Source organism: Oncorhynchus nerka, unplaced genomic scaffold (assembly GCF_034236695.1).
Source record: "Oncorhynchus nerka isolate Pitt River unplaced genomic scaffold, Oner_Uvic_2.0 unplaced_scaffold_2983, whole genome shotgun sequence".
NCBI classification, from domain to species: Eukaryota; Metazoa; Chordata; class Actinopteri; order Salmoniformes; family Salmonidae; genus Oncorhynchus; species Oncorhynchus nerka.
Genome location: NW_027038346.1, coordinates 16,690 through 29,393, shown reverse-complemented (window position 1 = coordinate 29,393; position 12,704 = coordinate 16,690). Strand labels below are relative to the sequence as shown.

The 12,704-nt window shown below is 42.6% G+C and overlaps 1 long non-coding RNA gene across 1 annotated transcript; it reads right to left on the bottom strand.

Moving 5' to 3' along the window:
• Positions 1 to 1,380: 1,380 nt before the first annotated feature.
• On the bottom strand, positions 1,381 to 11,451 carry LOC135566925 (uncharacterized). Its single transcript, XR_010462217.1, has 3 exons — positions 11,321 to 11,451; positions 9,144 to 9,225; positions 1,381 to 1,486 (listed from the first exon to the last, which is right to left on the bottom strand). It is a non-coding gene; the product is annotated as an uncharacterized LOC135566925 (long non-coding RNA).
• Between the last annotated feature and the right edge of the window lie 1,253 nt (positions 11,452 to 12,704).

Genomic DNA, 12,704 nt, shown 5'->3' with positions numbered 1-12,704 from the left:
AAAACTACTGCTACAACTACTAATAAAAACCACTAACTACTACTACAACTACTTCACTATAACCATACACTAACAAAACTACTGCTACAACTACTGCTTACAACTACTGCTACAACTACTGCTACAACTACTAATAAAAAACTACTGTTACAACTACTGCTACAACTACTAATAAAAACTACTGCTATAACTACTGCTACAACTACTAATAAAAACTACTGCTACAACTACTAATAAAAACTACTGCTACAACTACTGCTACAACTACTGCTACAACTACTGCTACAACTACTGCTACAACTACTAATAAAAACTACTGTTACAACTACTGCTACAACTACTAATAAAAACTACTGCTATAACTACTGCTACAACTACTAATAAAAACTACTGCTACAACTACTAATAAAAACTACTGCTACAACTACTGCTACAACTACTATAAAAACTACTGTTACTACAACCACTAATAAAAACTACTGCTACAACTACTGCTACAACTACTAATAAAAACTACTGCTACAACTACCGCTACAACTACTAATAAAAACTACTGCTACAACTACTAATAAAAACTACTGCTACAACTACTGCTATAACAACTAATAAAAACTACTGCTACAACTACTGCTACAACTACTAATAAAAAACACTGCTACAACTACTAATAAAAACTACTGCTACAACTACTAATAAAAACTACTGCTACAACTACTGCTACAACTACTGCTACAACTACTAATAAAAACTACTGCTACAACTACTGTTACAACTACTAATAAAAACTACTGTTACAACTACTAATAAAAACTACTGCTACAACTACTAATAAGAACTACTGCTACAACTACTAATAAAAAACACTGCTACAACTACTAATAAAAACTACCGCTACTTCTACTAATAAAAACTACCGCTACAACTACTAATAAAAACTACTGCTACAACTACTGCTACAACTACTGCTACAACTACTGCTACAACTACTGCTACAACTACTGCTACAACTACTGCTACAACTACTAATAAAAACTACTGTTACAACTACTGCTACAACTACTAATAAAAACTACTGCTATAACTACTGCTACAACTACTAATAAAAACTACTGCTACAACTACTGCTACAACTACTAATAAAAACTACTGTTACAACTACTAATAAAAACTACTGGTACAACCACTAATACCAATGCGACTACTAATATTACTAATACAACTAACAATCTATAATATATACAATACATAAATATCATCACATGATGTTGATATTAGTTAAAAACACAAAACAGTTTGTTCTTAACATTTGAAAAAGGGTCTTTCTTAAATTCACTGTGTGATTTTAATACCCTGATTTCAATAGGTAAAGGATTCCAGTCACTTGGGTCTTTGTATCTTAAAGATCTTACTGTAACCTCGTGATGTTCTCTTTGGGATGTGTAATTGCTGTTGTTGTCTCAAGGAGTAGTGTTAGGTGTTCCTTAATCTATACAGGGACATTTAAGATGATGCATTTAAATGTTAAAAATGACATCTAATAGGCAAAGTAATGTCTAGGTGGTGTTTTGATAGATGATGTCACCATAGTCTAGGATAGGAAGCAACAGTTGGGTTACTAAGTTTCTAAAATATAATTCACAATCTATCCTCAAACCCAGACATTGTTCGAGCCGTTTATTATTTGCCTCGTACCAAATAGCATGATATATGACTTTGTTTGATTTCAAACCAAATTATTTTAGAGAAATCAATTTTTGTAAAGTGTTTCAAATCATATTGGAGAGTAGCTTGTCTCGTGTTGCTCAGCTGGTAGGGTGCAGTTCTGCCATTAGAGCGCGGCTCAGCTGGTAGGGCGCGGCTCAGATGGTAGAGCGCGGCTCAGCTGGTAGAGCGCGGCTCAGCTGGTAGGGCGCGGCTCAGATGGTGGAGCGCGGCTCAGCTGGTAGAGCGCGGCTCAGCTGGTAGGGCGCGGCTCAGATGGTGGAGCGCGGCTCAGATGGTAGAGCGCGGCTCAGCTGGTAGGGCGCGGCTCAGATGGTAGAGCGCGGCTCAGCTGGTAGGGCGCGGCTCAGCTGGTAGAGCCGGCTCAGCTGGTAGGGCGTGGCTCAGATGGTAGAGCGCGGCTCAGCTGGTAGAGCGCGGCTCAGCTGGTAGGGCGCGGGTCAGATGGTGGAGCGCGGCTCAGATGGTAGAGCGCGGCTCAGCTGGTAGAGCGCGGCTCAGCTGGTAGGGCGCGGCTCAGATGGTGGAGCGCGGCTCAGATGGTAGAGCGCGGCTCAGCTGGTGGAGCGCGGCTCAGGTGGTGGAGCGCGGCTCAGGTGGTGGAGCGCGGCTCAGGTGGTGGAGCGCGGTTCAGATGGTAGCGCGCGGTTCAGATGGTAGAGCGCGGCTCAGGTGGTGGAGCGCGGCTCAGGTGGTGGAGCGCGGCTCAGATGGTAGCGCGCGGCTCAGATGGTGGAGCGCGGCTCTTGCAACGCCAGGGTTGTGGGTTTGATTCCCAGTATTAAAAAAGTATGTAAAATGTATAGAGCACTGTATCATCAGTGTATAAGTTAACATGTGTATTCTGACAAATTAGAGGAAATTCATGTATGAATATAGAGAAAGAAGGTGGCCAATACTGAGGCTTGAGGAACATCTCTACTGAGTCCTAGAAGGTGTGTGTCCTATGAAAACACATGGTTTTCTATTGCTAAGACGGAACAAGGAAGTGAAACCGATGTCAGATAGAACGACCAACTAAATCAATCAATAATGATTAAATAAATTATATATATATAGATTAAGAATGTATATCATTAGTAAGTTTCACACTAATGCTGTAGAGGTAGAAGGGTTGGGTCTTAAGGCAAAGCGAAAGGATCCAATTCAATTAAATGTATTTTAGGTACTGATACATTTAGGAACGTATTCATTTCTCAAATATTTTAGCTATTGAACAGATTACTGATATACAGTACCAGTCAAAAGTTTGGACACACCTACTAATTCCAAGGATTTCTTTATTTTTATTGTTTTCTACATTGTAGAATAATAGTGAAGACATCAACACTATGAAATAACATATGGAATCATGTAGTAACCAAAAGTGGTAAAAAATAAAAATATTTTATATTTGAGATTGTTCAAGTAGCCACCCTTTCCCTTGATGAAAACTTTACACACTCTTGGCATTCTGTCAACCAGCTATGAGGTTTACACATTCTTGGCATTCTCTCAACCAGCTTCATGAGGTTTACACATTCTTGGCATTCTCTCAACCAGCTCCATAGAGGTTTACACTCTTGGCATTCTCTCAACCAGCTTCATGAGTTTGCACACTCTTTTGCATTCTCTCAACCAGCTTCATGAGGTTTGCACATTCGTGGCATTCTCTCAACCAGCTTCAGGAGGATTGCACACTCTGCATTTCAATTAACAGGTGTGCCTTCTTAAAGTTAATTTGTGGAATTTCTTTCCTTCTTAATGCATTTGAGCTAATCAGTTGTGTTGTGACAAAGGTGGTGTGGTATACAGAAGACAACCCTATTTGGTAAAGACCAAGTCCATATTATGGCAAGAACTGTTCAAATAAGTAAAGAGAAGCGACAGTCCATCATGAAGATCAGTCAATGCGGACACTTTTTGCAGTTGCAAAAACCACCAAAGCGCAATGATGAAACTGGCTCTCATGAGGACCGCCACAGGAAAGGAAGACCCAGAGTTACCTCTGCTGCAGAGGATAAGTTCATTACAGTGACCAGCCTCAGAAATTGCAACCCAAATAAATGCTTCACAGGATTCAAGTAATAGACACATCTCAACATCAACTGTTCAGAGGAGACTATGTGAATCAGGCCTTCATGAATTAGTGCTGCAAAGAACCACTACTAAAGGACACCAATAAGAAGAGACTTGCTTGGGCCAAGAAACACGAGCAATGGACATTAGACCGGTGGAAATCTGTCCTTTGGTCTGATGAGTCCAAATTTGTGATTTTTGGATCAACCACAGTGTCTTTGTGAGATGCAGAATAGGTGAACGGATGATCTCTGCATGTGTAGTTCCACCGTAAAGCATGGAGGAAGAGGTGTGATGGTGCTTTGCTGGTGATGCTGTCAGAGATTTATTTAGAATTCAAGGCACACTTAACCTCTTAACCAGCATGGCTACCACAGCATTTTGTAGCGATATGCCATCCCATCTGGTTTTGCATAGTGGGAATATAATTTGTTCTTCATCAGGACAATGACCCAACACACCCCAGGATGTGTAAGGGCTATTTGACCAAGAAGGAGAGTGATGGAGTGTTGCATCAGGCCTCCTGAATCACCCGACCTCAAGCCCAACTGAGATGGTTTGGGATGAGTTGGACCGTAGCGTGAAGGAAAAGCAGCCAACAAGTGCTCAGCATATGTGGGAACTACTTCAAGACTGTTGGAAAGGCATTCCAGGTGAAGCTGGATGAGAGAATGCCAAGTCTGCAAAGCTGTCATCAAGGCAAAGGGTGGCTACTCTGAATAATCTAAAATATATTTGATTTGTTTTTAAGACTTTTTTAGTTTACGACATGATTCCATATGTGTTATTTCATAGTGTTGATGTCTTCACTATTATTCATCAATGTATAAAATAGTAAAAATAAGGAAAAACCCCTTGAATGAGTAGGTGTGTCCAAACTGTTGACTGGTACTGTAGATCTATAGTTATTTGTCTCTAACTAGTTTCCACCTTCATGAAGAGGGTCCCTCGGACACATTTCCACCCAGAGGCATTTCACGGTCATTAAAGACCGCGTTGAATAGGTCTGCTAGAGGAAACATCAGCTGTCCACTTTATACATGTGGGTTCAGGCCATCTAGACCTGCTCCTTAGTTGATACTGACCTCATAGAGGACATCAGACATTCATCATTGGTGGAATGACATCACAATACTCTACAATACCCCATAATGACATCACAATGCCCCATAATGACATCACAATACCCCATAATGACGTCACAATACCCCATAATGACGTCACAATACTCCCATGATGACATCACAACAGAACTATTGTGGGTGGAATTGTTATTTGAGGTTCAGATGTTCTAATAGATGAGGCGTGCTGATTAAAACATCAGCTATATCTGCTGAATAACACGGTCATTTAGGATTAATTGGAGAACAAAACAATATTAACAACCACAACATCACCAGCAACACAAAAGAGATATCTCTGGTCAACCAGCTTCCTGCTAACATAACGTAGGCCTACCCATTACGGACAACAGAGCTGCAGTGTTTATAGCATAGCATAGCATAACATAGGCCTACCCATTAAGGACAACAGAGCTGCAGTGTTTATAGCATAGCATAACGTGGGCCTACCCATTAAGGACAACAGAGCTGCAATGTTTATGGCATAGCATAACGTGGGCCTACCCATTACGGACAACAGAGCTGCAGTGTTTTATAGCATACCATAACGTAGGCCTACCCATGGAACAACAGGCTGCAGTGTTTATAGCATAGCATAACGTAGGCATAGCTATGAAGGGACAGAGAGTGTTTATAGCATAGCATAAGTAGGCCTACCCATTACGGACAACAGAGCTGCAGTGTTTATAGCATAGCATAACGTAGGCCTACCCATTAAGGACAACAGAGCTGCAGTGTTTATAGCACTTAGCATAACGTGGGAGTAGGCCTACCCATTAAGGACAACAGAGCTGCAGTGTTTATAGCATAGCATAACGTGGGTAGGCCTACCCATTACGGACAACAGAGCTGCAGTGTTTATAGCATAGCTATGTAGCACGTAGGCCTACCCATTAAGGACAACAGAGCTGCAGTGTTTATAAGCATAGCATAACATAGGCCTACCCATTACGGACAACAGAGCTGCAGTGTTTATAGCATAGCATAACGTGAGCCTACCCATTAAGGACAACAGAGCTGCAGTGTTTATAGCATAGCATAACGTAGGCATAGCTATGAAGGACAGAGTGTTTATAGCATAGCATAACGTAGGGTAGGCCTACCCATTACGGACAACAGAGCTGCAGTGTTTATAGCACATAGCATAACGTAGGCCTACCCATTACGGACAACAGAGCTGCAGTGTTTATAGCATAGCATAACGTGGCCTACCCATACGGACAACAGAGCTGCAGTGTTTATGGCATAGCAGACGTGGCCTACCCATTACGGACAACAGAGCTGCAGTGTTTATAGCATAGCATAACATAGGCATAGCTATGAAGGACAGAGAGTGTTTATAGCATAGCATAACGTAGGCATAGCTATGAAGGACAGAGTGTTTATAGCATAGCATAACGTAGGCCTACCCATTACGGACAACAGAGCTGCAGTGTTTATAGGCATGGCATAACGTAGGCCTACCCATTAAAAAAAAAGGACAACAGAGCTGCAGTGTTTTATAGCATAGCATAACATAGGCCTACCCATTACGGACAACAGAGCTGCAGTGTTTATAGCATAGCATAACGTAGGGTAGGCCTACCCATTAGGACAACAGAGCTGCAGTGTTTTATAGCATGGCATAACGTGGGGTAGGCCTACCCATTACGGACAACAGAGCTGCAGTGTTTATAGCATAGCATAACGTAGGGTAGGCCTACCCATTACGGACAACAGAGCTGCAGTGTTTATAGCATAGCATAACGTAGGCCTACCCATTAAGGACAACAGAGCTGCAGTGTTTATAGCATAGCATAACATAGGCCTACCCATTACGGACAACAGAGCTGCAGTGTTTATAGCATAGCATAACGTGGCATAGCTATGCAGGACAGAAGGAAGTGTTTATAGCACTGCATAACGTAGGCCTACCCATTACGGACAACAGAGCTGCAGTGTTTATGGCATAGCATAACATAGGCCTACCCATTAAGGACAACAGAGCTGCAGTGTTTATAGCATGCATAACGTAGGCATGGCTATGAAGGACAGAGAGTGTTTATAGCATAGCATAACGTAGGCCTACCCATTACGGACAACAGAGCTGCAGTGTTTATAGCATAGCATAACGTAGGCCTACCCATTAAGGACAACAGAGCTGCAGTGTTTATAGCATAGCATAACGTAGGCATAGCTATGAAGGACAGAGAGTGTTTATAGCATGGCATAACGTAGGCCTGCCCATAGGACAACAGAGCTGCAGTGTTTTATAGCATAGCATAACATAGGCCTACCCATTACGGACAACAGAGCTGCAGTGTTTATAGCATAGCATAACGTAGGGTAGGCCTACCCATTACGGACAACAGAGCTGCAGTGTTTATAGCATAGCATAACGTAGGCCTACCCATTAAGGACAACAGAGCTGCAGTGTTTATAGCATAGCATAACGTAGGCCTACCCATTACGGACAACAGAGCTGCAGTGTTTATAGCATAGCATAACGTAGGCCTACCCATTACGGACAACAGAGCTGCAGTGTTTATAGCATAGCATAACGTAGGGTAGGCCTACCCATTAAGGACAACAGAGCTGCAGTGTTTATAGCATAGCATAACGTAGGCCTACCCATTACGGACAACAGAGCTGCAGTGTTTATAGCATAGCATAACGTAGGCCTACCCATTAAGGACAACAGAGCTGCAGTGTTTATAGCATAGCATAACATAGGCCTACCCATTAAGGACAACAGAGCTGCAGTGTTTATAGCATAGCATAACGTAGGCATAGCTATGAAGGACAGAGAGTGTTTATAGCATAGCATAACGTAGGCCTACCCATTACGGACAACAGAGCTGCAGTGTTTATAGCATAGCATAACATAGGCCTACCCATTACGGACAACAGAGCTGCAGTGTTTATAGCATAGCATAACGTAGGGTAGGCCTACCCATTACGGACAACAGAGCTGCAGTGTTTATAGCATAGCATAACGTAGGCCTACCCATTAAGGACAACAGAGCTGCAGTGTTTATAGCATAGCATAACGTAGGCCTACCCATTACGGACAACAGAGCTGCAGTGTTTATAGCATAGCATAACGTAGGGTAGGCCTACCCATTAAGGACAACAGAGCTGCAGTGTTTATAGCATAGCATAACGTAGGGTAGGCCTACCCATTAAGGACAACAGAGCTGCAGTGTTTATAGCATAGCATAACGTAGGCCTACCCATTACGGACAACAGAGCTGCAGTGTTTATAGCATAGCATAACGTAGGCCTACCCATTAAGGACAACAGAGCTGCAGTGTTTATAGCATAGCATAACATAGGCCTACCATTAAGGACAGAGCTGCAGTGTTTATGGCATGCATAACGTGAGGCATAGCTATGAAGGACAGAAGTGTTTATAGCATAGCATAACGGCCTACCCATTAAGGACAACAGAGCTGCAGTGTTTATAGCATAGCATAACATAGGCCTACCACCCATTACGGACAACAGAGCTGCAGTGTTTATAGCATAGCCTAACGTAGGGTAGGCCTACCCATGCAGGACAACAGAGCTGCAGTGTTTATAGCATAGCATAACGTAGGCCTACCCATTAAGGACAACAGAGCTGCAGTGTTTATAGTGCATAGCATAACATAGAGGCCTAGCTATGAAGGACAACAGAGCTGCAGTGTTTATAGCATAGCCTAACATAGGCATAGCTATGCAGGACAGAGAGTGTTTATAGCATAGCATAACGTAGGCCTACCCATTACGGACAACAGAGCTGCAGTGTTTATAGCATAGCATAACATAGAGGTAGCTATGAAGGACAGAGAGTGTTTATAGCATAGCCTACCATAGGCATAGCTATGAAGGACAGAGAGTGTTTATAGCATAGCCTACCATAGACATAGCTATGAAGGACAGAGAGTGTTTATAGCATAGCATAACATAGGCATAGCTATGAAGGACAGATAGTGTTTATAGCATAGCATAACATAGGCATAGCTATGAAGGACAGAGAGTGTTTATAGCATAGCCTAACATAGGCATAGCTATGAAGGACAGAGAGTGTTTATAGCATAGCATAACATAGAGGTAGCTATGAAGGACAGAGAGTGTTTATAGCATAGCCTAACATAGGCATAGCTATGAAGGACAGAGAGTGTTTATAGCATAGCATAACATAGAGGTAGCTATGCAGGACAGAGTGTTTGAAGCATAGCATAACATAACTAGAGGATGTAAAAATGGCTAGTAACTGACCTTCCTTGATAATTTGGACCCAGATATTCCTACTCTCAGAGCTGGGAGCGAACACGTAGAGAGTCCCGGAGTCATACACCACCTAGCAAGAGAATGAATATCTGGCGTCATATTGGCAGTAAAATGTAACGCATCATAATGTTGTTGTCAACGTGGAAGATGGAGGGAAAAGGAAACCGCACACTGCTCTTGATAGGATCACTGATCTTTAATAAGCGCTACGTATCCGCCTCACGGCCTTCGTCAGAGCGCTTTTTCAGTTTAAAAAAAAAGTTTAAAAAAATATATATACAGTGCCTTGCGAAAGTATTCGGCCCCCTTGAACTTTGCGACCTTTTGCCACATTTCAGGCTTCAAACATAAAGATATAAAACTGTATTTTTTTGTGAAGAATCAACAACAAGTGGGACACAATCATGAAGTGGAACGACATTTATTGATATTTCAAAACTTTCTTAACAAATCAAAAACTGAAAAATTGGGCGTGCAAAATTATTCAGCCCCTTTACTTTCAGTGCAGCAAACTCTCTCCAGAAGTTCAGTGAGGATCTCTGAATGATCCAATGTTGACCTAAATGACTAATGATGATAAATACAATCCACCTGTGTGTAATCAAGTCTCGCATAAATGCACCTGCACTGTGATAGTCTCAGAGGTCCGTTAAAAGCGCAGAGAGCATCATGAAGAACAAGGACCACACCAGGCAGGAGACCACTTATTGTGAAGAAGTTTAAAGCCGGATTTGGATACAAAAAGATTTCCCCAAGCTTTAAACATCCCAAGGAGCACTGTGCAAGTGATAATATTGAAATGGAAGGAGTATCAGACCACTGCAAATCTACCAAGACCTGGCCGTCCCTCTAAACTTTCAGCTCATACAAGGAGAAGACTGATCAGAGATGCAGCCAAGAGGCCCATGATCACTCTGGATGAACTGCAGAGATCTACAGCTGAGGTGGGACACTCTGTCCATAGGACAACAATCAGTCGTATATTGCACAAATCTGGCCTTTATGGAAGAGTGGCAAGAAGAAAGCCATTCTAAAGATATCCATAAAAAGTGGCGTTTAAAGTTGCCACAAGCCACCTGGGGAGACACACCAAACATGTGGAAGAAGGTGCTCTGGTCAGATGAACCAAAATTGAACTTTTTGGCAACAATGCAAAACGTTATGTTTGGTGTAAAAGCAACACAGCTCATCACCCTGAACACACCATCCCCCACTGTCAAACATGGTGGTGGCAGCATCGTGGTTTGGGCCTGCTTTTCTTCAGCAGGGACAGGAAGATGGTTACAATTGATGGGAAGATGGATGGAGCCAAATACACAGGACCATTCTGGAAGAAAACCTGATGGAGTCTGCAAAAGACCTGAGACTGGGATGGAGATTTGTCTTCCAACAAGACAATGATCAAAACATAAAGCAAAATCTACAATGGAATGGTTCAAAAATAAACATATCCAGGTGTTATAATGGCCAACTCAAAGTCCAGACCTGAATCCAATCGAGAATCTGTGGAAAGAACTGAAAACTGCTGTTCACAAATGCTCTCCATCCAACCCTCACTGAGCTCGAGCTGTTTTGCAAGGAGGAATGGGAAGAAATTTCTCTCTCGATGTGCAAAACTGATAGAGACATACCGCGACTTTGCTGTAATCGAGCAAAAAAGGTGGCGCTACAAAGTATTAACTTAAGGGGGCTGAATAATTTTGCACGCCCAATTTTTCAGTTTTTGATTTGCTAAAAAAGTTTGAAATATCCAATAAATGTCGTTCCACTTCATGATTGTGTCCCACTTGTTGTTGATTCTTCACAAACAAATACAGTTTTATGTCTTTATGTTTGAAGCCTGAAATGTGGCAAAAGGTCGCAAAGTTCAAGGGGGCCGAATACTTTCGCAAGGCACTGTATGTTGTTGTTTTTTTTAAATATGTTTTTTTTTAAACCCAAAAAGCTCTGACGAAGGCCGTGATACGTAACGCTTATTAAAGATCAGTGATCATATCAAGAAGAGTGTGCTGTTTCCTGTTCCTTCATGTTGTTCAACTGTTACCATGCACCTGCTAAAAAGATAGCTCAGATGTGCTAGGGACCTTTTGAATGTTGAACATGGAAGACTGACAAACTATCTCTTTATATTTCTCAATATTGATCAATCAACCGATCAATCTCACTTGGAAGGGGTATTTGTTCTGACAGGGTACGACTCCTCCTCCATTCTTCACGATCTCCACACACCTGACTTTCTGCAGGTCGATGGATCCCTTCTTAAACTTCTTCTGTTAACAACGAACAGAGAGACAGAAGGACAGAACACAGTAAGGTATTGGACAGCAGAGACTGAAGGACAGAACACAGTAAGGTATTGGACAGCAGAGAGACAGAAGGACAGAACACAGTAAGGCATTGGACAGCAGAGAGACAGAACACAGTAAGGTATTGGACAGCAGAGAGACAGAAGGACAGAACACAGTAAGGTATTGGATAGCAAGGTAAAAAGGTATTGGACAGCAGAGAGACAGAACACAGTAAGGTATTGGACAGCAGAGAGACAGAACACAGTAAGGTATTGGACAGCAGAGAGACAGAACACAGTAAGGCATTGGACAGCAGAGAGACAGAACACAGTAAGGTATTGGACAGCAGAGAGACAGAACACAGTAAGGTATTGGACAGCAGAGAGACAGAAGGACAGAACACAGTAAGGCATTGGACAGCAGAGAGACAGAACACAGTAAGGTATTGACAGCAGAGAGACAGAACACAGTAAGGTATTGGACAGCAGAGAGACAGAACACAGTAAGGTATTGGACAGCAGAGAGACAGAAAACAGTAAGGTATTAGACAGCAGAGAGACAGAACACAGTAAGGCATTGGAGAGCAGAGAGACAGAGTAAGGTATTGGACAGCAGAGAGACAGAACACAGTAAGGTATTGGACAGCAGAGAGACAGAAGGACAGAACAAAGGATATAGGACCAGTCTGATTAGAGAGATAAAGGACATAGGACCAGTCTAATAGGAGAGATAAAGGATATAGGACCAGTCTGATAGGAGAGATAAAGGACATAGGAGCAGTCTGATTAGAGAGATAAAGGACATAGGAGCAGTCTGATTAGAGAGATAAAGGACATATGACCAGTCTGATAGGAGAGATAAAGGATATAGGACCAGGCTGATTGGAGAGATAAAGGACATAGGACCAGTCTGATAGGAGAGATAAAGGACACAGGAGCAGTCTGATAGGAGAGATAAAGGATATAGGAGTGTCCATACACAACCAGAACGGTATGTGCAGTCCTCTGCTCTGGACTTTCATGGTATGTGACTTGGTCTTGGTAGAGACGAACCTCGCTCCTTGTAGTTCAGCAGTGAAAGTTAATCTCTTCCTGCTGCTGGGGACTCTGCTTTCGTGGGGTCTCTCCAATAGCGGAGGTCAACTCACTCCTCAGCCCCTGCCCTCCTCCGCCTGCCATCTAATACTGACTGGACCCACCCCGGACGGGAGAGGAGAGGAGGGAGGAGGAGAGGAGAGGAGGAGAGGAAAGGAGAGAATAGA